A 25,538-nucleotide genomic window follows, 5' to 3' on the forward strand; every position below is an offset into this window, starting at 1 on the left:
CCCTACTTATTTAACTTACACAGAGTACATCATGAGAAACGCTGGGCTGGATGAAGCACAAGCTGGAATCACGATTGCTGGCAGAAATATCAATAACCTCAGATATGCAGATGACACCACCCTTATGACAGAAAGCAAAGAAGAACTAAAGAGCCTCTTGATGAAGGTGAAAGAGGAGAGTGAAAAAGTTGGCTTAAAGCTCAACATTCAGAAAACGAAGATCATGGCATCTGGTCCCATCACTTCATGGCAAATAGATGGGGAAACAGTGGAAACAGTGTCAGACTTTATTTTTGGGGGCTCCAAAATCACTGTAGATGGTGACTGCAGCAATGAAATTAAAAGACGCTTATTCCTTGGAAGGAAAGTTATGACCAACCTAGATAGCATATTGAAAAGCAGAGACATTACTTTGCCAACAAAGGTCTGTCTAGTCAAGGCTATGGTTTTTCCAGTGGTCATGTATGGATGTGAGAGTTGGACTATAAAGAAAGCTGAGCATCGAAGAATTGATGCTTTTGAACTGTGGTGTTGGAGAAGACTCTTGAGAGTCTCTTGGACTGCAAGGAGATCAAACCAATCAATCCTAAAGGAAATCAGTCCTGAATATTCATTGGAAGGACTGATGCTGAAGCTCAAGCTTCAATACTCTGGCTACCTGATGCAAAGATCCAACTCACACAAGAGACTTCAAGCTCTAGTTTTAAAAATTTTATTCCTGTCTCAAAAACATAACCTCCGTTTTCTAGAATTTTCCTCATTCTGTTCTGGCATCTCTTAGCTGGTGAATCTTCCCTCAGTCCTTTGGTCACCTCCAATTAGAACAGGTGCCCCTGCGAAGCCATTGCCTCCTTGGGCACAAGGCTGCTCCCGTCACTCTCTGGCACACAAGCATCCACCTGGCCTGGCCACCTCCTGCCCCACCGTCTGCCGCTTTTCTGCAGGCTGTGCTCTGCTACATTCAGGCTCTCAGTTTCCCAGCTAGGGATTGAACCTATGCCCCCTGCACTGGGGGTGTAACATCTTAACCACCAGGCTGCCAGGGAAGTCTCATGACCCGTTTCTTTTCCCCAGTCCTGTTCCCTGCTTACAACCTTTCCTGACCCAGGTTCGGTCCCTGGGTGGGGAAGATCCCCTGGAGGTGGGCAGGGCAACCTACTCCAGTGTTCTTGCCTGGAGAATCCCATGGACAGGGGCGCCTGGCGGGCTACAGTCCAGGGGGTCACAGAGAGTCAGACACGACTGAGCGACTGAGCAGAGTACGCACCCTTGCACCGGACGCTCAGGGTGGCCTCTCTGATCGTCACACTGTCTTCCACCTCCTCCTTGATTTGAACCAGCCTTTTGATGAGACCTGTATCAGCCCCTCCTGGAGCTCCGTACCCGGGACAGGTCTGCACCATGTGGGCCCTGCTTCCTCCAGCTGAGAAGAGCAAGGCAGTTCATGAAATTTTGCTTTTGAGAGTCAAGAAGTGCTGGGGTCCAGCCCCGGCTGATCCAGGGTATTTGAAGGGGAGACAGCGTCGGCGAGGATCAGGATACAATAGCTTCAATTAGATATTAATTAGAGATATAAAGAGTAATAGAATGAGGATAGCTCAGTAGGAAAATTCAGTGGAGAAAAGAGGCTGAATATCTTGGTTTACGTGGGAAACCAATAAAACTTCAAGACAAGAAGCTTGCACCACTTAACGTAGGCCGCAGGCGTCCTTCCATTCTCCCAAAGGAGGGGAGACACTGAGGCCTCCCCGGTCACATCTTAGAAGCCCAGGCATAATTAGTAAGCATGGCGGGCTCTGCGCTCCAGATGGAGACCCAGCCAGAGTTTGAGAGAGAGAGAGACATGGGGAGACCAGTCTTTCGAGGAACTGATCCCAATTCTTTATTTTCCGTGGTCTACTTTTATACACTGAGATGTTATACAAAAGTCACGCGGGATCAGCAGTCCTGACTTTTATTAAAGTCAGGTGCTTCATACAAATGTATACAGAGGTCTTAGGGGTGTTACATCATCTTCGGGCCAGGGGGCCTGCTGACAATTTATGACCCTCTCCTTGTGACAACGGTCAGTCAACCAGGACACTTATTTCTCCAGGGGTGATTATTCTTGAAACAGACGCCACCTTCCGAAGGTACCAGATAAAGGTACATTCCTATAGGGTGAGGGTGTAGTGGGTTTTAATTAAGGAAAGAATTTGCTTAGCCTAAAGTCTAACGTGATTAATATCAAAGGTTAATACTTATTTCTTCTATATATTCATTAATGTGTATAAGGCAGGGGATGTGGAGACTTAGCAGTAAGCATTGGCTCAACAAATGGAAAACCCTTCACCAATACAATTTCTAATCAGCCCACTATAATTATACTAATAGTTTTCTAACTTCTCTAAAGAACCTGTTTTTAGAAGGTTTAAAGCTTCTCATGCCTCTCACGGTTGGGAGGCTGTGAGCAATCACATGTGGCCGGACAAGCCTGTCAGGCAGGCTAGAGAACCTTCAGAGGAGTTTGTAAGTTGAAACACTCCTATCACGCCCAGGAATTATTATTAACTGGAGCTCTAAGTTAACTCCTTCTCTGAAAGAGGTGGTGGGGGACAGCCCCCCGTAAAGTCAGAGGTGTAGGTGAAAGCACAAAGTAGTAAAGGAGGCAGGCTCTGGTTATGGGGGTAGATGCTCGAGGATTTCCAGGGGGACGCCTGAGGCTCGATCCCACCTTTGCATATGTCGAGCCTCCTTCCTCATAACCTTTGCCACGGGCAGAGTGCCTCACGCCGGCCCCCAACAAAGAAGGAAATCTTATTTTATATCAATTCTTTTAAAAATATGTATCTATTATAAATGTGTCTTTTGGCTGCTCTGGGTCTTCGTTGCTGACAGGGGCGTGCTCTCATTGGGGACTGCAGGGGCGACTCTCTGGTTACCGGGCTTCTCGTGGCAGGAGCTTCTCTTTTCGCAGAGTGCAGGCTCTCGGGCATGAAGCCGTCAGCGACCATGGCTCGCAGGCTCCAAAGCGCAGGCTCATGTGTTGTGGCCCACGGGCTTAGTTGCCCCACCACATGCAGGACCTTCCTGGCCGAGAGAGTGAACCAGTGTACCGTACATTGCAAGGCAGACTCTTACTCACTGGACCACCAGGGAAGCCCTACATCAACTCTTGTAAATAACGTTTGTAAGACCTGGTGGATTTCTTGCCTGATCCCGTCCTCAGTAAAGCGGGATGGTAGGTATCTTAGAGTCGTTACTCCAAACATTCAGTTCAGTTCAGTTCAGTCGCTGATTCATGTCTAATTCTTTGCGACCCCATGGACTGCAGCACGCCAGGCCTCCCTGCCCATCACCAACTCCCGGAGTTTGCTCAAACTCATGTCCATCGAGTCGGTGATGCCCTCCAACCATCTCAGCCTCCGACGTCCCCTTCTCCTCCCGCCCTCAATCTCTCCCAGCATCAGGGTCTTTTCAAATGAAGGTTGCACAGTTACAGTCCATCCGATAAGATGGCTCACCACAAACAGGACCAGACCCTGGAGTCCTGGCTTGAGTCATGTCTCTTGTCATTCGGTGTTTTCTGGTCAGAGACAAGTGCTGTAAAAACAAATAAGCCTCAGGACCCAGGTGTTGCAAGCTCTGAGGAGCAGAAGAGCTTTTAGACTTTCTGTGCCATAACCACCAAAGTGGTCCTAAAAGCGATGCAGCCCCTGGAAAGTGGCACGAGTATTTTGGCGAGTAAATCCCTGCCCAGAAGTGCCCAGGAAATTCATTTTAAAGGCTCTGCTTTAGGGTTATCTGAAGAGCCTGGATGAAGAAACCCAGCATAGGTTGCAGTGAATGGAGGCAAAATGTTCCTAGAAAGTCATAACTCTTTCATCTCCAGCTCGGGTGACTTGTGGATATACTGTGGTCAGCCACAACCTAGACCCACTCAGGGCCCTGCACAGCCTGCCTGGTGACCTCCAGACCCTGTGAGAAGGTGGCAACAGCCTGGGAGGGTGACCAAGGGAAGATTCAGGGATACGTCCCACCCTTAGTCTCCGAGACAGGTGGGTCACTTTGGCCCCAGTTAGGAGAAGTGGTGAATTCCCCCAACCAAATGTCAGAGTTGTGATGCAGAGAGTGGACAGCAGCCCTGGATATTTGGGGAACTAACCACATCATTTCCACTTATCTCTTCCAGGAGAGCAGCTTACTGCTACACGTCTGCTCCCAAGAGATCAGTCCCCAAAATGCCCCCACCTGGACTGCAGGAGACGGGGTCAAAAGACGCTGCTGCCCCAGCAGCTGGGGGTGACGTCAGCAGAGAAGCCGGGACGGCAGAGGCCTGCTGCGCTGACCTGCCGCCCCTTCCCTTGCAGACGCTGCGAAAGCAGCGTTGACAGTCTGAGACCTCTTGATGCACCCGCTCACTTTAAGCTCGTCTTAGTAACTGTGGTTTTAGATGGTCAGCTTTTATCCTGATCTTTAGCCTTCATCTTACATTTAATTTTTAAGCTTCATAATGAATATGAATGAACGCACTTACGTAAGGATTCACTTAGTGTCTATTTCTTTGCGTGTGGCTTTTATCACAGCGATCACAAACTCCTCTAGGAGGATCATCTGCATAAATATTGCCTCTAGCATTTATATTGGGAAATACTCGATTACTTTCTGCTTATGGTTAATTCAGGGAACCCGTTCATTCTTAAAATGTAAATTCTTTGCAGTTGAATCAAATGACTCAGGTCTTCGCCTCCAGCCAGGCTGCCCGGCCTTTCCTTACAGCCCAGACAGGTGTCCAGGTGTCCCGAGCACACCTCACTCACCTGTCCTGTTGCCTGAAAATGTGTTTCCTTCTTTCCCAGAGTCTCCCTACTGACTCTGACCAATTACACCACAAACATCCCTGTATTCTTTGGGAATCCCACATCACCTACTGTAATCCATGAACCAGCCCTCCAAGATCACACATGACACTTGGTACATGTGTGAATATGTTTCTGGGAATCACCCATGGTTTTCGTTATATTCTCAAAGGGTCCATGACCCTTTGATCCATAAGGGTGGAAATGGCCTGTCATTTTAATCAATACTCTCATTAAGTTATACTTGCAACAGTCAGGCAGCCTCTGGGCTGACCTCCTGACTTCACTGTCCTTCCGGTCCGTTCTGCTCACTAACGCCACTCCACTGACCATCAGGGGAACACGAGGGTCACCGTCCTTAAATCTCTCCCATCCCCTAGCCCACAGGAGCCACTCAGTGGTTCCACCCACCCCTTTTATTCCTTATTAGCTGCTTCCCTACCTAGAACTCATCCCTTGTCTCTCCCCACACCCATCCCCACCCCACAGTTCAAGGACCAGCCAAAGACACAACATCCCAGACCAAGACCAGCCCAGAGGTGGAGTTTAGTTTCAGATGACAGGATACCTGAGTGGGGATGTGGGCCCTGGGGTCTACAGGACTGGAAACATCTGCATGGAGTTGAAAACCTTGAAAAAGGGTGAGCTCTCCAAGGTTTCAACCTTGAGAATGAAAGAGCTCTCCAAGGTAAACAAAAGCGAAAATAGTCAAGTGTTTATGCTGAGTGTCTACAGCACTTAGGTGCCAGACCCAGGGCTCTGCAGAGAGCCCACTTGAACACGTACAGAACAAATGTGGAATGTTACGTTCAACACAAAACATCTGATGGGCGTGGGAGCTTCATAAGGTTAAAATTTGCCTGCAAAATATTGTAAACAAAGTACTTTGCAAAAAATAGGTGAATTATTTCCCTAGTCTTTGCCTCAAAAATTGTAATTTAGAAAAGCACTGGCGTTGAAAGTGGTTTAAAGCGGCGAACAGAAAGTCGAATGACATCCTTAATAGGTGCCTATTAAATATACATCTTTCTATTAACATTTTTCAGGGATATGATGACAAAGTCAATCTACGGTAGAGAGAGGGAGAGTACACTCTGCGTTAATGATCAGTAACTCAGTAACGCAGGCGTTTCCTTAATTACTGTAACCTACGCCACTCACCCGAGGCATAATTATTTAGGAAAGAATTCACGTCTTCCTAGCAACACATTCTAAACCATTACTGTTGGTCTCTAAGGAGAAACTGTGTCCGCAGTTAGGTTAGGTGTCTAACGTTATGAGTCAGTATTAATATTAAACTAGGGCTGCAGAGAGAAGAAAAAACCGGCGGTGGTGCGCAGCGGAAGAACCACGCTGCTCCTGAGGCGGGCAACTGGGCGCGGCGCAACTAGGAGTTACCGCGCCCGCGGAGCAAGCAGGAGGCCGGCGTTGCGGCAGGCAGGCCCGTGCCGCCTGAAGGCCCTGGGCCACACAGCGTTCCACCTGCGCAGAGCACAGCGGGCGGAGTCAGGGCTGGGCGAGTCTGGCCGGCTGCAGCCGAGCGCGGTCCCAGCCTTAGGCACAGAGCTACGAGAGCCTGGCTTCTCCCTGGTCCCCACCAACTTGACAGCGGTTTCGGAATTCCCTGCCCCCTCTCCCAGGGCTTCTCCGAGCTCTTTGGAGCCCCTGATTTTCATTTATTTATTTTTTTAAACGTATTTATTTATTGACTTGGCGGCTCTGGGTCTTGGTTGCTGTGCACAGGCTTTCCCTAGTTGCGGTTCCCGGGCTTCTCGCTGCGGTGTCTCCTCTTGCTGTGGAGCGCCGGCTCTGGCAGCTCAGGCTCCAGTAGTCGTGGCTTGGGGGCTCAGGAGGTGGGATTCCCGGGCTCCAAGAGCGCAGGGTCAGCGGCTGTGACTCACAGGCGCAGGTGCTGTGTGGCAGGTGGGATCTTCCCACACCGGGGATCAAACTCACATCCTCTGCATTGGCAGGCAGAGTCTCAGCCACTGTACCACCAGGGAAGTTCGAGCTCTTTATTTTTATTTATTTATTTTTTAACAAATATCTATGTATTTGGCTGCGCCAGGTCTTACTTGAGGCAAGCGGGACCTTTTAGTTGCGGCATGCAAACTCTTACTTGTGACAGGCGAGGTCTAGTTCCTTGACGAGAGAGGGAACCTGGGCCCCCAACACTGGGAGCACAGACCCTTAGCCTCTGGACCATTGGGAAGTCCCAGGAGTCCTTGAAACACCCTCAGCCCCAAAGCTGGCTTCCCACGGCAGCCCATCAGTGTTCAGACAACACTGCTCAACTCTGCCCCAAATCTAGAGAAATTCCAAGTAGGAGCCCTCGGCCATCACAGCTCTTCTCTTCGTACACATGACGAAACAGACGCCTGGAAGATCCAAGACCGGGGCCTGCAGGCTGATCTACCCCCAGTCCAGAGGATGAGTGCCAAATCCCTGTGCGGCCAGCTGACAGTGACGTGGGGGAGCTGGCTGCTCGGGAAGTGAGAGTGCGGTGCCTCAGGACTGCTGAGCACCTGGACCTTTGAGGAGATCAGAAAAGCCCGGTTCCAAACGGCTGGAAGTTTTCCTTTCACAAAGTCACCTCCTGCCCTTGCCAAACCTTTACATTCCTTTACTCTGGAAACAGTCTTGGATGCCCCTTGCCTCCTCACCCAGATGTGGACACAGGGACTCCTGTCTACTAGACTCCCTTGAAAATGCAGTGAGCGCTGGCAAAGGGTGGGAGGAGGAGGCCAGAGCTACAGCAGTTTTTGATGCTGTTCTAGAGCAAGGCCCACGGCACAGAAAGCCAAACTCTGACAGCACGCGTTTGCCGCAACATCAGCATTTATTTGCAGCAAGGGCTTCTGTGGTGGCTCAGTCAGTAAAGAATCCGCCTGCAAGGTAGGAGATCCAGGTTTGACCCCTGGGTCAGGAAGATCCCCTGGATAAGGAAATATCAACCCACTCCAGTATTCTTGTCCGGGAAATCCCATGGACAGAGGAGTTTGGTGGGCTACAGTCCAGGGGGTCACAAAGAAGTCGGACACGACTGAGCGACTAAACCACCACCAAGCAAGGGAGTAGGAAATCAATCTCAGATCAACTCCATCTTGGTCTCTGAGTTAGGACTGTTTTCAAGGGGAAGAACAAAGAACCTGGAATTAATCATCTTCTTGTGACATTTCTGTGACATTTCCTAATCTTCGTTTCGAGAGTCAGGATGTCCCTGTTTGCGATTCTCTGGCCAGATGATCTATGGCTCAGGCATCCGTGAGCTCATCTTGCCCTGAGCCTTTCCGTAAGCGATGATCTGTATAACAGCAACCTTACTATGTTAGTATGAGCGACCACAGCGATCTTCATCATCTGCCTCTGATGAAGTGTTCCGTGGGCAAAGGACTGAGGTCAGAGGGGACAGGCACGGGACTAAGGTTTTGAATGGAGAGGTTAATCATAAACTCCGTAAGGGAGCTCAGTTTTATGGGACTCGGTTTCCCTGTCAGTGACCAAGTCCTTGACCTGAAAGCTGCCTCGGGTGCCCCGTCTTCATGAAGGGCTTTGGCTGGCTCACAAAAGCCTGGCAGCTCATAGGCTGTGGAGAGTCCCCATCCTGCCTTGTTTCCACCAATTAGAGCTCCCGAAGCCCTCTCCTCTCTCCTCATTGGTTCAGGCAGATGGCCCAGGTCATCAGCAACTGAAGCGGAGACATGGCTGAGCTGACTCACTGAGGAACAGTTATTCCTTCCAGAGAAGACTCGCCATTCATTTAGACATTGGAGCAATTATTTGCTGGCTGACAGTCGTAATTACATTTTACTGCAGGTAGGAAACCGTTCCAGAAGCCAAGCTAATAGAATTACTGGTTTCTGAAGGGCTTTTGGAACAAGTAATTTTCAAATAGTCAGCACAGCATGTTCAGTGAACTTTCCACCCAGGATAAATTCCTGCCTCTGTGGCTTCTCACGGCAGGCAAGATGTGGGCTCTTGGATGGGACCCTTTGGAACAGCAGGAGTAATTTTCTTCCAGGACCATTTGTTTGATAATGGAACTTGAGCAAATCATACTTAGAGACATTTTATGTTTGTTTTGTTTAGTCGCTAAGTCGTGGCTGACTCTTTGCGACCCCATAAAATGTAGCCTACCAGGCTCCTCTGTCCATGGGATTTTCCAGGCAAGAGTACGGCAGTGGGTTGCCATTCCCTTCTCCAGGGCATATTCCCAACCCAGGGGTCAAACCCATGTCTCTTTCATCTTCTGCATTGGCAGCTGCTGCTGCTGCTAAGTCACTTCAGTTGTGTCCGACTCTGTGTGACCCCATAGACGGCAGCCCACTAGGCTTCCCCGTCCCTGGGGTTCTCCAGGCAAGAACACTGGAGTGGGTTGCCAGTTCCTTCTCCAATGCATGAAAGTGAAAAGTGAAAGTGAAGTCGCTCAGTAGTGTCCAACTCTTGGCAACCCCATGGACTGCAGCCCACCAGGCTCCTCCATCCATGGGATTTTCCAGGCAAGAGTACTGGAGTGGGGTGCCATTGCCTTTAACCTTAGTGCTGCCTAAGAAGCCCTGATGCTTCATGTTGTTGTTCATGTTGTATCCAACTCTTTTCGATCCCATGGACTGCAGCACACCAGGCTTTCCTGTCCTTCACTATCTCCTGGAGCTTGCTCAAACTTGTGTCCATTGAGTCAATGATGCCATTCAACCATCTCATCCTCTGTCGTCCCCTTCTCCTCCTGCCTTCAGTCTTTCCCAGCATCAGGGTCTTTTCCAGTGAGTTGACTCTTTGCATCAGGTGGCCAAAGAATTGGTGTGTCAGCCTTGCATCAGGCCTTCCAATGAATATTCACAACTGATCTCCTTTAGGATTGACTGGTTTGATCTCCTTGCAGCCCAGGGGACTCTCAAGGGTCTTCTCCAGCACAATTTGAAAGGATCAGTTTTTCAGCGCTCAGCCCTCTTCATGGTCCAATTTTCACATTCGTACATGACTACTGGAAAAACCACAGGTTTGACTATATGGACCTTTGTCAGCAAAGTGTTCTCTCTGCATTTTAATATGCTGTCTAGGTTTGTCATAGCTTTCCTTCTGAGGAACAAGCATCTTTTAATTTCATGGCTGCAGTCACCGTCTGCAGTGATTTTGGAGACCTAGAAAATAAAATCAGCCGGCACTAAATCATTCTTCTAATTTTTAATTACTCTGGGAGTTGGCATTAAATTATGTCAACCAACTAGCCAAGTTTTGTAGCAATAGCAGGGTACATAATTTTCCCTGGTGTGGTATCCCATGGTAACTTCTCCCTCCATGCTACCCATTTCTGAAGGAAAGTTAAGGGAAAAATAAACCCAGAGGGCCTTTTAGTCAAGGTTTCTAACAAGAGTGCCAACAACTGTAGACAATGATTTTGCAACAAGGTTCTCTATTGGTAAGAAAATTCCCTTAGAATGCTTGGCAACATTGGACCCTAGCAGCTGATCTGACATTTAACCGAGTTTAAAAAGCACATCCGTGGTCTGATGGGACAACAGTTTCTTTTACTGAGACGACATTCAAGGTATTTTTTGCTGCTGTTGTTGTGACTTAAACATCGCCACTTCCTGATTTGCTGTCCACTGACTAGCTGAGCTCTGCTTCTGAGTGGCGTGGCTGTTCTCCGTGCGCCCACAACTCAGGTTGTCCTGGCACCTGCCCAGGAGAAGGAGCAAAACGCAAAACTATATGGCTTGGGAGAAGACTGAAGTCTAGTATCACAAGGAGAGGCATTTCTACTTTTAAGTAGATGAGAACACTGAGTTGTGGAGAATCGAGAGAGGATAAACTATATAGACTGTTCATCTGGAGGCCTTTTTCAGCTTTATTAGAAGATAATTGGACTTCCCTGGTGGTCCAGTGGTTAAGAATATATCTGCCAATGCAGAGGACACAGGTTTGATCCCTGGACTGGGAAGATCCCACGGGCCACAGGGGAGCTAAGCCTGGGTGCCACAGCTACTGAGCCTGGGCGCCATAGAGCCCACGCTTCCACAGAGAGAAGCCCCTGCAACGAGAAGCCCCCGCTAGAGAGGAGCCCCTGCTCACCACAACTAGAGAAAGCCCGCTCGCAGCAACAAAGTCCCAACCCAGCCAAAATCAATAAAATAAATACAAAAGATAATTGACATATAATATGTATAAGTTTAAGGTGTATAATATGAGAATGTGAAGTGAAGTGAAATTGCTCAGTCGTGTCCAACTCTTTGCAGCCCCATGGACTGTAGCCTACCAGAGTCCTCTGTCCATGGGATTTTCCAGGCAAGAGCACTGATACACATTCATATTGCAAAATGCTTGCCACAGTAAGCTTAATCATCTCACATAATTACCATTTGTGTGTGTGTGTGTGTTTATGGTAAGGACATTTAAGACCCACCCTCTTCAGTCAATTCAGTTCAGTTCAGTCACTCAGTTGTGTCCGACTCTTTGCGACCCCATGAACTGAAGCACGCCAGGCCTCCCTGTCCATCACCAACTCCCGGAGTTCACTCAAACTCACATCCATCGAGTCAGTGATGCCACCCAGCCATCTCATCCGCTGTCGTCCCCTTCTCCTCCTGCCCCCAATCCCTCCCAGCATCAGAGTCTTTTCCAATGAGTAAACTCTTCGCATGAGGTGGCCAAAGTCCTGGAGTTTCAGCTTTAGCATCATTCCTTCCAAAGAAATCCCAGGGCTGATCTCCTTCAGAATGGACTGGTTGGATCTCCTTGCAGTCCAAGGGACTCTCAAGAGTCTTCTCCAACACCACAGTTCAAAAGCATCAATTTTTCAAAAGCATCAATTCTTCAAAAGCATCAGTTCTTCGGCGCTCAGCTTTCTTCACAGTCCAAATCTCATAGCCATGCATGACCACTGGGAAAACCATAGCCTTGACTAGACGGATCTTTGTTGGCAAAGTAACGTCTCTGCTTTTCAATATGCTATCTAGGTTGGTCATAACTTTTCTTCCAAGGAGTAAGCGTCTTTTAATTTCATGGCTGCAGTCACCATCTGCAGTGATTTTGGAGCCCCCAAAAATAAAGTCTGACACTGTTTCCACTGTTTCCCCATCTATTTCCCATGAAGTGATGGGATCGGATGCCATGATTTTCATTTTCTGAATGTTGAGCTTTAAGCCAACTTTTTCACTCTCCTCTTTCACTTTCATCAAGAGGCTTTTTAGTTCCTCTTCACTTTCTGCCATAAGGGTGGTGTCATCTGCATATCTGAGGTTATTGGTATTTCTCCCGGCAATCTTGATTCCAACTTGTGCTTCTTCCAGCCCAGTGTTTCTCATGATGTACTCTGCATAGAAGTTAAATAAGCAGGGTGACAATATACAGCCTTGATGTACTCCTTTTCCTATTTGGAACCAGTCTGTTGTTCCATGTCCAGTTCTAACTGTTGCTTCCTGACCTGCATATAGGTTTCTCAAGAGGCAGGTCAGGTGGTCTGGTATTCCCATCTCTTTCAGAATTGTCCACAGTTTGTTGTGATCCACACAGTCAAAGGCTTTGGCATAGTGAATAAACCAAAAGTAGATGTCTCTCTGGAACTCTCTTGCTTTTTCAGTGATCCAGCGGATGTTTGCAATTTGATCTCTGGTTCCTCTGCCTTTTCTAAAACCAGCTTAAACATCTGGAACTTCACAGTTCACATATTGCTGAAGCCTGGCTTGGAGAATTTTGAGCATTACTTTACCAGCGTGTGAGATGAGTGCAATTGTGTGGTAGTTTGAGCATTCTTTGGCATTGCCTTTCTTTGGGATTGGAATGAAAACTGACCTTTTCCAGTCTTGTGGCCACTGCTGAGTTTTCCAAATTTGCTGGCATATTGAGTGCAGCACTTTCACAGCATCATCTTTCAGGATTGAAATAGCTCAACTGGAATTCCATCACCTCCACTAGCTTTGTTCGCAGCGATGCTTTCTAAGGCCCACTTGACTTTGAATTCCAGGATGTCTGGCTCTAGGTCAGTGATCACACCATCGTGATTATCTGGGTTGTGAAAATCTTTTTTGTATAGTTCTTCTGTGTACTCCTGCCACCTCTTCTTAATATCTTCTGCTTCTGTTAGGTCCATACCATTTCTGTCCTTTATCGAGCCCATCTTTGCATGAAATGTTCCCTTGGTATCTCTAATTTTCTTGAAGAGATATCGAGTCTTTCCCATTCTGTTGTTTTCCTCTATTTCTTTGCATTGATCGCTGAGGAAGGCTTTCTTATCTCTTCTTGCTATTCTTTGGAACTCTGCATTCCGATGCTTATATCTTTCCTTTTCTCCTTTGCTTTTCACTTCTCTTCTTTTCACAGCTATTTGTAAGGCCTCCTCAGACAGCCATTTTGCTTTTAGTAACTTAAAAGCAAACCTACCCTCTTAGTAACTTTCAAATATACAGTGTGCGTGTGAGTCACTCAATCGTGTCCAACTCTTTGTGACCTTATCATCTGTCCATGGAATTCTCTGGGCAAGCATACTGGAGTGGGTTGCCATTTCCTTCTCCAGGGGACCTTCCCAATCCAGGGGCGGAACCCAGGTCTTCTGCATCGTAGGCAGATTCTTTACCAGCTGAGCCGCCAGGGAAGCCTAGGAATACGGTGCTGCGCACTAGCCCGTAGTCTCTGTGCTGCACAGCAGTCCCTGGAGCTCATTCATATTTACGACTGGGAGGCTGCACCCTTCGACCAGCATCTCACCCCCCACAACACCCCAGTTCCTGGCAGACACTGCTCTGCTCTGTTTCTTTGGGTTTGGCCTGTTCAGGTTCCACGTATAAGTGAAATCATTTCTTATTTGTCTTTCTCTGTGGAGACTGTTTTTGGGACTTTTTGACATATGATCAATGCATAGAGACCTGTTAGGGATCCAGGAATTTTTTGCTATCAGTTTGGTTTATTGATACACAAGTTCATTAGAGTTTGGGATCCCCATAGAAGGAATTCTAAGCCCACACCAAACTTCCTTTGCAGCTCTCAGGAATCAAAAACCTTCATTTACCATTAGGGAAGTTGAAAGGATGCTAAATAACTGTCTTCAAAGCCTGGAAAATGCTTAGCTGAAAATCATAAAGAAGGTTTAAGAAAATGGTTATTTAATGTTACACAACACTGAGTATTACCATAACCCTTGCCAGTCACTCTGATGGGGGCATCAAAGAAAGTCAAGTCGCTCAGTCATGTCTGATTCTTTGTGATCCTACGGACTGCAGCCCACCAGGCTCCTCTGTCCATGGGATTCTCCAGGAAAGAATACTGGAGTGGGTTGCCATGCCCTCCTCTAGGGGATCTTCCCGACCTAGGGATCGAACTCAGGTCTCCCGCATTGCAGGCAGATTCTTTACCGTCTGAGCCGCAATCCACAAAGTGGCACTAAAGTCACCCTCAATCACAGGGCCCTAGCTCTAAATCATTAGGGGAGTAGAGTTTGCAAATTATGAGCATATGAGTCAAAGCAAATGTTTGGAATCAGACAGAACTGGGCTCAAATCCTACCGTACCACTTTCTGCCTGTGTACAATCCTATCTACTTTGGCACATAGTAAATGCTCAACAAACTGTGACCAATACATTAATCACTCCAATGAATCATGCTTCCTTCAATGACATACATTATTAACATTTCAAAGGGTGCACCCTTTGCCAGCCAAACCTCCTTTATGGGAGATCTAACACTCTGGGTGTTGAGGAAGAGTCTAAGGCACCCATGTGACTTATGCTATCACAATAGGTCAGTGTGGTCACTCGTCACAAAGTGTGGTCAGCGGGCCACTGCCCCAGGATCACAGATAATGTATGTTTGTAAAACTGGTTTCTGGCGGGCAGAAGTCAGGCTGGTCAGGACTGGCCAGACCATGGTGCAGAAACAGACAGAAACTAGATGGTCAGCGAGTCCACCTTGAAAGGTTTACCTCTGGGTCTGAGTGTCCTCCGGGGCGTCTCATGCTCACCAGGGCTCAGGGACGCAGGGTGTTCCTCTCTGGTAGCTCCACCGTGGAGACGAAGCCTCTTGATGTTGACGTGGCAGGTGAAACCTGTCAGGGTGACTCCTGGCACATCGACTCACCGTCTGTCGGCCAGAACCTGTTGCAGGACCCTATCCACTGCCGAGAGCTGAGAAGAAAGGTGAGGAGGCTGGATATCAGGTGAACAGGAAATGTCTCTGTCTTACTCACTGAATCTTCTCCAGGGTTAGGATCTAGGACACTATACTTTTGAACTCCCCGGATGACAGAATTCAAAGTTACAGGGCTGTGATTACCTGCTGCTGGCAGTGTTCCTTTACGGATGAGTAATTTGAAACAATGGAAATGAGAGAGCGGCTCTGTCAGTCTAGTAATTAGAATGAGAGTCTGAGAGTCTAAGACATTAGGCTCCTTTCTAGCTCTTATGTAAGTGAAGCTCTTAGGCACAGTCGCCTCTATCTCCACTGCCTTCAAACTGTTGTATACTCAGCCAGGTTCTTACAAACCTCAAAGTGTTCATTTTTACCAAGCCTGTCCCCATGTCCTGGGACATTACCGATACCCACCCTCCCAGGGAAATTCCAAGGCTTTGTGACTTGCGGGTCTTCCTGAACTTTTCCTTTTCCTCTTCCTTAACTATTCCTGTAAATAAAATTATTAAACACACACACACACACACAGGAAAAGTTAAGGAAGTTATTATATTATTTTAAATATATTTTTAATTGTTATTTATTTTAAAATTATATTTATTTTTTATTTTTGGCTGTGCTGGGTCTTCATTGCTGCTCGGGCTTTTCTCTAGTTGCAGTGAGCAGGGGGCAGGGTGAGGGGCAGACCCCAGCTGCGGTTTTCAGGCTTCCCTTTGCAGGGACCTCTCCTGTTGCAGAGCACAAGTGCCAGGGCGCACAGGCTTCAGCAGTTGCGGCAAAAGGCTCGGTCGTTGCAGCTCTGGGCTCAGTCATTGCGGTCCTGGGCTCGGTGCTCCGCGGCCTGAGGGATCTTCTCGGACCAGGGATAAAGCCCGTGTCTCCTGCGTTGGAGGGTGGACTCTTCACCACTGAGCCACCAGCAAAGCCCTCTATTTATTTTTTAATATTCATTTATTTATTTGGCTGCACTGGGTCTCAGTCGAGGCCTACGTGATCTTTAATTGCAGCATGTGGAATCTAGTTCCCTGATCAGGGATTGAACCTGGGCTCCTACAATGGGAGTGCGGAGTCGAAGCCACTGGACCCCCAGGGATGTGGGCTTTTCTGTTTTTCTGACGTCCCAAAGGCAGGGACCAGGACTGCGTGTCTGCCCTTCAGCACACACTGTGCTGTCCCCTCCCTTCCTCCATCCATGGTCCCCCTGCCCAGCTCCAGCTTCTTCTCTGGCATTGCCCTCAGGGTCATGACCTCGCCTTCACCACAAGCCTGTTCTCACTCTGTGGGACTCAGAAGACTCCCGTCAACCCCTCAGTCTTTTGGAGCGAACTCCCCCCACCGCTGTCCCCTAGGGCTTCTCTCAGGGTCCCTGTCAACGCTCCTCTGCATCTGGGGCACTGGCAGCCCCACAAAGGTGGAGAGCAGCCCGCCCCTCTCAGGAGAGGTCCCCTCAGGACTGGTCCCCTCTCAGGACTGATCTCTTCTAAGGACAGGTCCTCTCAGGACTGGTCCCCTCTAAGGACAGGTCTCCTCTAAGGATAGGTCCTCTCTCAGGACTGCTCCCCTCTCAGGACAGGTCCCCTCTCAGGACTGGGTCCCCTCTCAGGACAGGTCCCCTCAGGACTGGGTCCCCTCTCAGGACTAGGTCCCCTCTCAGGACTAGGTCCCCTCTCAGAATATGTATGCTCTCAGGACTGGTCCCCTCTCAGGACAGGTCCCCTCTCAGGACTGATTCCCTCTCAGGACAGGTCCCCTATCAGGATAGGTCTCCTCCCAGGACAGGTCCCGTCTCAGGACAGGTTCCCTCTCAGGACTGGGTCCCCTCTCAGGATAGGTCTCCTCTCAGGACTGGTCCCCTCTCAGGATAGGTCTCCTCTCAGGACTGGGTCACCTGTTAGGAAAGGTCTCCTCTAAGGATAGGTCTCCTCTCAGGAGTATCACCTCTCAGGACAGGTCCCCTCTCAGGATAGGTCTCCTCTCAGGACTGGGTCCCCTCTCAGGACAGGTCTCTTCTCAGGACAGGTCCCCTCTCAGAAATGATCCCCTCTCAGGACAGGTCCCCTCTCAGGATTGGTCCCCTTTCAGGATAGGTCCCCTTTCAGGTCTGATCCCCTCTCAGGACCGTACCCCTCTCAGGAGAGGTCCCTTCAGGACTGATCCTCTCTCAGGACTGGGTCCCCTCTCAGGACTGGTCCACTCTCAGGACTGGTCCCCTCTCAGGACACATGCGCTCAGGACTGGGTCCCTTCTCAGGACTGGGTCTCCTCTCAGAATAGGTCTCCTCTCAGGACTGGGTCTCCCCTTAGGACTAAGTCTCCTCTCAGGACTGGTCCCCTCTCAGGATAGATATCCTCTCAGGACTGGGTCCCCTCTCAGAACAGGTCTCCTCTCAGGACTGGGTCTCCTCTCAGGACTGGGTCTCCTCTCAGAATTGGTCCCCTCTCAGGACAGGTTACCTCTCAGGACTGGTCCCCTTTCAGGACAGGTCTCCTCTCATGATAGGTCTCCTCTCAGGAATATCCCCTCTCAGGACAGGTCCCCTCTTAGGATAGGTCTCCTCTCAGGACTGGGTCCCCTCTCAGGAAAGGTCTCTTCTCAGGACAGGTCCCCACTCAGGATAGGTCTCCTCTCAGGACTGGTCCCCCTCTCAGGACTGCTCCCCTCTCAGGACAGGTCCCCTCTCAGGATAGGTCTCCTCTCAGGACTGGTCTCCTCAAAGGACAGGACCCCCTCAGGACAGGTCCCCTCTCAGGACTGATCCCGTCTCAGGACAGGTCCCCTCTCAGGACAGGTCCCCTCTCAGAAATGATCCTCACTCAGGACAGGTCCCCTCTCAGAATTGGTCCCCTTTCAGGATAGGTCCCCTTTCAGGTCTGATCCCCTCTCAGGACAGGTCCCCTCTCAGGATAGGTCTCCTCTCAGGACTGGGTCTCCCCTCAGGACTGGGTCTCCTCTCAGGACTGGTCCTCTCTCAGGACAGATCTCCTCTCAGGATAGGTCCCTTCTTAGGACTGGTCCCCTCTCTGGACAGATGCCCTCTCAGGATAGGTATCCTCTCAGGCTGGGTCCCCTCTCAGAACAGGTCTCCTTTCAGGATAGGTCCCCTCTCAGGACAGGTCTCCTCTCAGGATAGGTCCCCTCTCAGGATTGGTCGCCTCTCTGGACAGGTCCCCTCTCAGGACAGGTCCCCTCTCAGGACAGGTCTCCTCTCAGGAAGGTCCCCACACATATTAGGTCCCCTCTCATACTGGCCCCCTCTGAGGACTGGTCCCCTCTCAGGACAAGTCGCCTCTCAGGATAGATCTCCTCTCAGGACTGGTCTCCACTCAGGACTGGTCCACTCTCAGGACAGGTTGCCTCTCAGGATAGGTCTCCTCTCAGGACTGGTCTCCTCTCAGGACTGGTCCCTTCTCAGCACAGGTCCCCCCTCAGGACAGGTCTCCTCTCAGGACTGGTCCCCTATCAGGACAGGTCCCCTCTCAGGACTGGGTCCCTCTCAGGACTGATCCCCTCTCAGGACTTATCCCCTCTCAGGACAGGTCTCCTCTCAGGACTGGTCCCCTATCAGGACAGGTCCCCTCTCAGGACTATCCCCTCTCAGGATAAGTCCCCTCACAGGATAGGTCTCCTCTCAGGACTGGGTCCTCTCTCATGACTGGTCCCCTCTCAGGACAGGTCTCCTCTCAGGATAGGTATCCTCTCAGGACTGGTCCCCTATCGGGACAGGTCCCCTCTCAGGACAGGTCCCCTCACAGCACAGGTCCCACCTCAGGAGAGGTCACCTCTCAGGACTGGTCCCATCTAAGGACAGGTCCCCTCTAAGGACTGATCCCCCTCAGGATAGGTCCCCTATCAGGATAGGTCTCCTGTCAGGACTGGGTCCTCTCTCAGGATAGGTCTCCTCTCAGGACTGGTCCCCTCTCAAAAAAGGTCCACTCACAGGACTGATCCCCTCTCATGACACGTCCCCTCTCAGGACAGGTCACCTCTAAGAAATGATCGCCTCTCAGGACAGGTCCCCTCTCAGGACTGGTCCCCTCTCAGGACAGGCCCCCTCTCAGGACTGATCCCCTCTCAGGACAGGTCTCGTCTCAGGATAGGTCTCCTCTCAGGACTGGGTCCCTCTCAGGACAGGTCCCCTCTCAGGATAGGTCTCCTCTCAGGACTGGGTCTCCTCTCAGGACTCGGTCTCCTCTCAGGACAGGTCCCCTCTCAGGACAGGTCTCCTCTCAGGATAGGTCCCCTCTCAGGACTGGTCCCCTCTCAGGACTGGTCCCCTCTCTGGACAGGTCCCATCTCAGGATAGGCATCCTCTCAGGACTGGGTACCCTCTCAGACAGGTTTCTTTTCAGGATAGGTCTCCTCTCAGGACTGGGTCTCCTCTCAGGACTGGGTCTCCTCTCAGGATAGGTCCCCTCTCTGGACAGGTCCCCTCTCAGGACAGATCCCATCTCAGGACAGGTCTCCTCTCAGGAAGGTCCCCACTCAGGATAGGTCCCCTCTCAGGACTGGTCCCCTATGAGGTCTGGTCCCCTCTCAGGACAAGTTGCCTCTCAGGGTAGGTCGCCTCTCAGGACTGGTCTCCTCTCAGGAGTGGTCCCCTCTCAGCACAGGTCCCCCCTCAGGAGAGGTCACCTCTTAGGACTGGTCCCCTCTCAGGACAGGTCCCCTCTCAGGACTGATCCCCCCTCAGGACAGGTCCCCTCTCAGGACTGGTCCCCTCTCAGGACTGGTCCCCTCTCAGGACAGGTGCCCTCTCAGGACAGATCCCCTCTCAGGACAGGTCCCCTCTCAGGACTGGTCCCCTCTCAGGACAGGTGCCCTCTCAGGACAGATCCCCTCTCAGGACAGGTCCCCTCTCAGGACTGATCCCCCCTCAGGACAGGTCCCCTCTCAGGACTGGTCACCTCTCAGGACAGATCCCCTCTCAGGACAGGTCTCCTCTCAGGATCAGTTTCTAAGGCCTGGTCCCCTCTAGGGACAGGTCCCCTCTCAGGACAGGTCCCCTCAGGTCTGGTTCCCCTCTCAGGACTGTGTCCCCTCTCAGGTTAGGTCTCCTCTCCGGACTGGGTCCAATCTCAGGACAGGTCTCCACTCAGGACTGGGTCCCCTCTCAGGATTAGGTCCCCTCTCAGGACTTGGTCCCCTCTCAGGACAGGTCCCCTCCTAGGACAGGTCGCCTCTCAGGATAGGTCTCCTCTCAGGACTGGGTCTCCTCTCAGGACTGGCCCCTCTCAGGACAGGTATCCTCTCAGGATAGATCTCCTCTCAGGACTGGTCCCCTCTCAGGACAGGTCCCCTCTAAGAAATGATCGCCTCTCAGGACAGGTCCCCTCTCAGGACAGGTCCCCTCACAGGACAGGTTGCCTCTCAGGATAGGTCCCCTCTCAGGACTGGTCCCTTCTGAGGACAGTTGTCCTCTCAGGATAGGTTTCTCAGGACTGGTCCCCTCTAGGGACAGGTCCACTCTCAGGACAGGTCCCCTCTCAGGACAGGTCCCCTCTAAGGATAGGTCCTATATCAGGATAGGTCTCCTCTCAGGACTGGGTCCTCTCTCAGGATAGGTGTCCTCAGGACTGGTCCCCTCTCAGCATAAGTCCCCTCTCAGGATAGGTCTTCTCTCAGGATTTGGTCCCTTCTCAGGACAGGTCCCCTCTCAGGATAGGTCTCCTCTCAGGACTGGGTCCACTCTCAGGACAGGTCTCCTCTCAGGACTGGGTCCACTCTCAGGACTGGTCCCTTCTCAGGACTGATCCCCTCCGAGGACAGGTCCCCTCAGGACTCTGTCCCCACTCAGGACATGTCCCCTCTGAGGACAGGTCTCCTCTCCGGACAGGTCCCCTCTCAGATTAGGTCCCCTCTCAGGATAGGTCTCCTCTCAGGACTGGTCCCCTCTCAGGACAGGTCCTCTCTCAGGATAGGTCTCCTCTCAGGACTGGTCCCCTCTCAGGACTGGTCCCCTCTCAGGACAGGTCCCCTCTCAGGACTGGGTCCCCTCTCAGGACAGGTCTCCTCTCAGGATAGGTCTCCTCTCAGGACTGGTCCCCTCTCAGGATAGGTCCCTCTCAGGACAGGTCCCCTCTCAGGATAGGTCTCCTCTCAGGACTGGTCTCCTCCTAGGACAGGAACCCCTCAGGACAGGTCCCCTCTCAGGACTGGGTCCCCTCTCAGGACAGGTCTCCTCTCAGGATAGGTCTCCTCTCAGGACAGGTACTCTCTCAGGATAGGTCCCTCTCAGGACAGGTCCCCTCTCAGGACTGATCCCCTCTCAGGACATGTCCCCTCTCAGGATAGGTCTCCTCTCAGGACTGGTCCCCTCTCAGGACTGATCCCCTCTCAGGACATGTCCCCTCTCAGGACAGGTCCCTCTCAGGACAGGTCCCCTCTCAGGATAGGTCTCCTCTCAGGACTGGTCCCCTCTCAGGACTGATCCCCTCTCAGGACATGTCCCCTCTCAGGATAGGTCTCCTCTCAGGACTGGTCCCCTCTCAGGACTGATCCCCTCTCAGGACATGTCCCCTCTCAGGATAGGTCTCCTCTCAGGACTGGTTCCCTCTCAGGACAGGTCCTCTCTCAGGATAGGTCTCCTCTCAGGACTGGTCCCCTCTCAGGACTGATCCCCTCTCAGGACATGTCCCCTCTCAGGATAGGTCTCCTCTCAGGACTGGTCCCCTCTCAGGACTGATCCCCTCTCAGGACATGTCCCCTCTCAGGATAGGTCTCCTCTCAGGACTGGTCCCCTCTCAGGACTGATCCCCTCTCAGGACATGTCCCCTCTCAGGATAGGTCTCCTCTCAGGACTGGTCCCCTCTCAGGACTGGTCCCCTCTCAGGACAGGTCCCCTCTCAGGACTGGGTCCCCTCTCAGGACAGGTCTCCTCTCAGGATAGGTCTCCTCTCAGGACTGGTCCCCTCTCAGGATGGGTCCCTCTCAGGACAGGTCCCCTCTCAGGATAGGTCTCCTCTCAGGACTGGTCTCCTCCTAGGACAGGAACCCCTCAGGACAGGTCCCCTCTCAGGACTGGGTCCCCTCTCAGGACAGGTCTCCTCTCAGGATAGGTCTCCTCTCAGGACAGGTACCCTCTCAGGATAGGTCCCTCTCAGGACAGGTCCCCTCTCAGGATAGGTCTACTCTCAGGACTGGTCTCCTCTCAGGATAGGTCTCCTCTCAGGACAGTGTCCCCTCTCAGGACAGGTCTCCTCTCAGGATAGGTCTCCTCTCAGGACTGGGTCCCCTCTCAGGACTGGTCCTCTTTCAGGACAGGTCCCCTAGGATAGGTCTCCTCTCAGGACTGGTCCCCTCTCAGGACTGGTCCCCTCTCAGGACAGGTCCCCACTCAGGATAGGTCTCTCAGGACTGGTCCCCTCTCAGGACTGGTCCCCTCTCAGGACAGGTCCCCTCTCAGTATAGGTCTCCTCTCAGGACAGGTCTCCTCTCAGGACTGGTCCCCTCTCAGGACAGGTCCCCTCTCAGTATAGGTCCCCTCACAGGATAGGTCTCCTCTCAGGACAGGTCTCCTCTCAGGACAGGTCTCCTCTCAGGACTGGTCCCCTCTCAGGACAGGTCCCCTCTCAGTATAGGTCCCCTCACAGGATAGGTCTCCTCTCAGGACAGGTCTCCTCTCAGGACAGGTCTCCTCTCAGGACTGGTCCCCTCTCAGGACTGGTCCCCTCTCAGGACAGGTCCCCTCTCAGGACTGGGTCCCCTCTCAGGACAGGTCTCCTCTCAGGATAGGTCTCCTCTCAGGACTGGTCCCCTCTCAGGATAGGTCCCTCTCAGGACAGGTCCCCTCTCAGGATAGGTCTCCTCTCAGGACTGGTCCCCTCTCAGGACAGGTCCCCTCTCAGGATAGGTCTCCTCTCAGGACAGGTACCCTCTCAGGATAGGTCCCTCTCAGGACAGGTCCCCTCTCAGGACTGATCCCCTCTCAGGACATGTCCCCTCTCAGGATAGGTCTCCTCTCAGGACTGGTCCCCTCTCAGGACTGATCCCCTCTCAGGACATGTCCCCTCTCAGGACAGGTCCCTCTCAGGACAGGTCCCCTCTCAGGATAGGTCTCCTCTCAGGACTGGTCCCCTCTCAGACTGATCCCCTCTCAGGACATGTCCCCTCTCAGGATAGGTCTCCTCTCAGGACTGGTCCCCTCTCAGGACTGATCCCCTCTCAGGACATGTCCCCTCTCAGGATAGGTCTCTCAGGACTGGTTCCCTCTCAGGACAGGTCCTCTCTCAGGATAGGTCTCCTCTCAGGACTGGTCCCCTCTCAGGACTGGTCCCCTCTCAGGACAGGTCCCCTCTCAGGACTGGGTCCCCTCTCAGGACAGGTCTCCTCTCAGGATAGGTCTCCTCTCAGGACTGGTCCCCTCTCAGGATAGGTCCCTCTCAGGACAGGTCCCCTCTCAGGATAGGTCTCCTCTCAGGACTGGTCTCCTCCTAGGACAGGAACCCCTCAGGACAGGTCCCCTCTCAGGACTGGGTCCCCTCTCAGGACAGGTCTCCTCTCAGGATAGGTCTCCTCTCAGGACAGGTACCCTCTCAGGATAGGTCCCTCTCAGGACAGGTCCCCTCTCAGGATAGGTCTACTCTCAGGACTGGTCTCCTCTCAGGATAGGTCTCCTCTCAGGACAGTGTCCCCTCTCAGGACAGGTCTCCTCTCAGGATAGGTCTCCTCTCAGGACTGGGTCCCCTCTCAGGACTGGTCCTCTTTCAGGACAGGTCCCCTAGGATAGGTCTCCTCTCAGGACTGGTCCCCTCTCAGGACTGGTCCCCTCTCAGGACAGGTCCCCACTCAGGATAGGTCTCTCAGGACTGGTCCCCTCTCAGGACTGGTCCCCTCTCAGGACAGGTCCCCTCTCAGTATAGGTCTCCTCTCAGGACAGGTCTCCTCTCAGGACTGGTCCCCTCTCAGGACAGGTCCCCTCTCAGTATAGGTCCCCTCACAGGATAGGTCTCCTCTCAGTATAAGTCCCCTCACAGGATAGGTCTCCTCTCAGGACAGGTCCCCTCTCAGGGCTGGTCCCCTCTCAGGACAGGTCTCCTCTCAGGACTGGTCCCCTCTCAGGACAGTCCCCTCTCAGGGTAGGTCTCCTCTCAGGACTGGGTCCCTTCTCAGTCCAGATCCCCTCCAAGGATAGGTCTCCTCCCAGGACAGGTCCCGTCTCAGGACAGGTTCCCTCTCAGGACTGGGTCCCCTCTCAGGATAGGTCTCCTCTCAGGACTGGTCCCCTCTCAGGATAGGTCTCCTCTCAGACTGGGTCCCTTCTCAGTCCAGATCCCCTCTCAGGATAGGTCTCTGTCCCCTCTCAGGACAGGTCCCCTCAGGACTGGTCCCCTCTCAGAACAGGTCTCCTCTCAGGACTGGGTCCCCTCTCAGGACAGGCCTCCTCTCAGGACTGGGTCCCCTCTCAGGACTGGGTCCCCTCTCAGGACATGTCCCCTCTCAGGACAGGTCTCCTCTCCTGACAGGTCCCCTCTCAGATTAGGTCTCCTCTCAGGACAGGTCCCCTCTCCGGACTGGGTCCCTTCTCAGGATAGGTCTCCTCTCAGGACTGGTCCCCTCTCAGGACAGGTTCCCTAGGATAGGTCTCCTCTCAGGACTGGTCCCCTCTCAGGACTGGGATCCCTCTCAGGACAGGTCCCCTCTCAGGACTGGTCTCCTCTCAGGACTGGGTCCCCTCTCAGGACTGGTCCTCTCTCAGGACAGGTCCCCTCTCAGGACAGGTATCCTCTCAGGACTGGGTCCCCTCTCAGCACGGGTCCCCTCTCAGGACTGGGTCCCCTCTCAGGACGGGTCACCTCAGGACTGGTCCTCTGAGGACTAGGTCCCCTCTCAGGACTTGGTCCCCTCTCCGGACTTGGTCCCCTCTCAGGACAGGTCCCCTCAGGACTGGTCCCCTCTCAGAACAGGTCTCCTCTCAGGACTGGGTCCCCTCTCAGGATAGGTCTCCTCTCAGGACTGGTCCCCTCTCAAGACAGGTCTCCTCTCAGGACATGTCCCCTCTCATGACAGGTCCCCTCTCCGGACTGGGTCCCTTCTCAGGATAGGTCTCCTCTCAGGACTGGTCCCCTCTCAGGACTGGTCCTCTCTCAGGACAGGTCCCCTCTCAGGATAGGTCTCCTCTCAGGACTTATCCCCTTTCAGGAATGATCCCCTCCCAGGACAGTTCTCCTCTCAGAACAAGTCCCCTCAGGACTGATCCCCTCTCAGGCCTGGTCCTCTCAGGAGTGTTCCTCTCTCAGGACTGGTCCTCAGGGTCTGCCACCACACTCAACACCCAGTCGGCGTGAAGGTACAGAGGACTGGGTGGAGTGGGGCGCCCCACGGGGTCTGGCACCCGTTAGGGTCCACATAAAGTGTATAGAATGGAGTACATGGCTATCCAACAATCCTCCTCCACTTAGGTATGTCGAATATCCATGAAATTCTTTCATCAAACCCCAAATAATAAACTAATTAAAACTGACTATTCATCTGCATGGAAACAGCACTTTTTCTTTGAGGATTTGATAAGCAAAACCATCTTCACTGGAAACCATATCCTGCAGCCATGATCAAAGATGAGAACAAGAGGTGGAACGAATCAT

This window comes from Bubalus kerabau, chromosome 10 (genome assembly GCF_029407905.1).
Source record: "Bubalus kerabau isolate K-KA32 ecotype Philippines breed swamp buffalo chromosome 10, PCC_UOA_SB_1v2, whole genome shotgun sequence".
Taxonomy (NCBI): domain Eukaryota; kingdom Metazoa; phylum Chordata; class Mammalia; order Artiodactyla; family Bovidae; genus Bubalus; species Bubalus kerabau.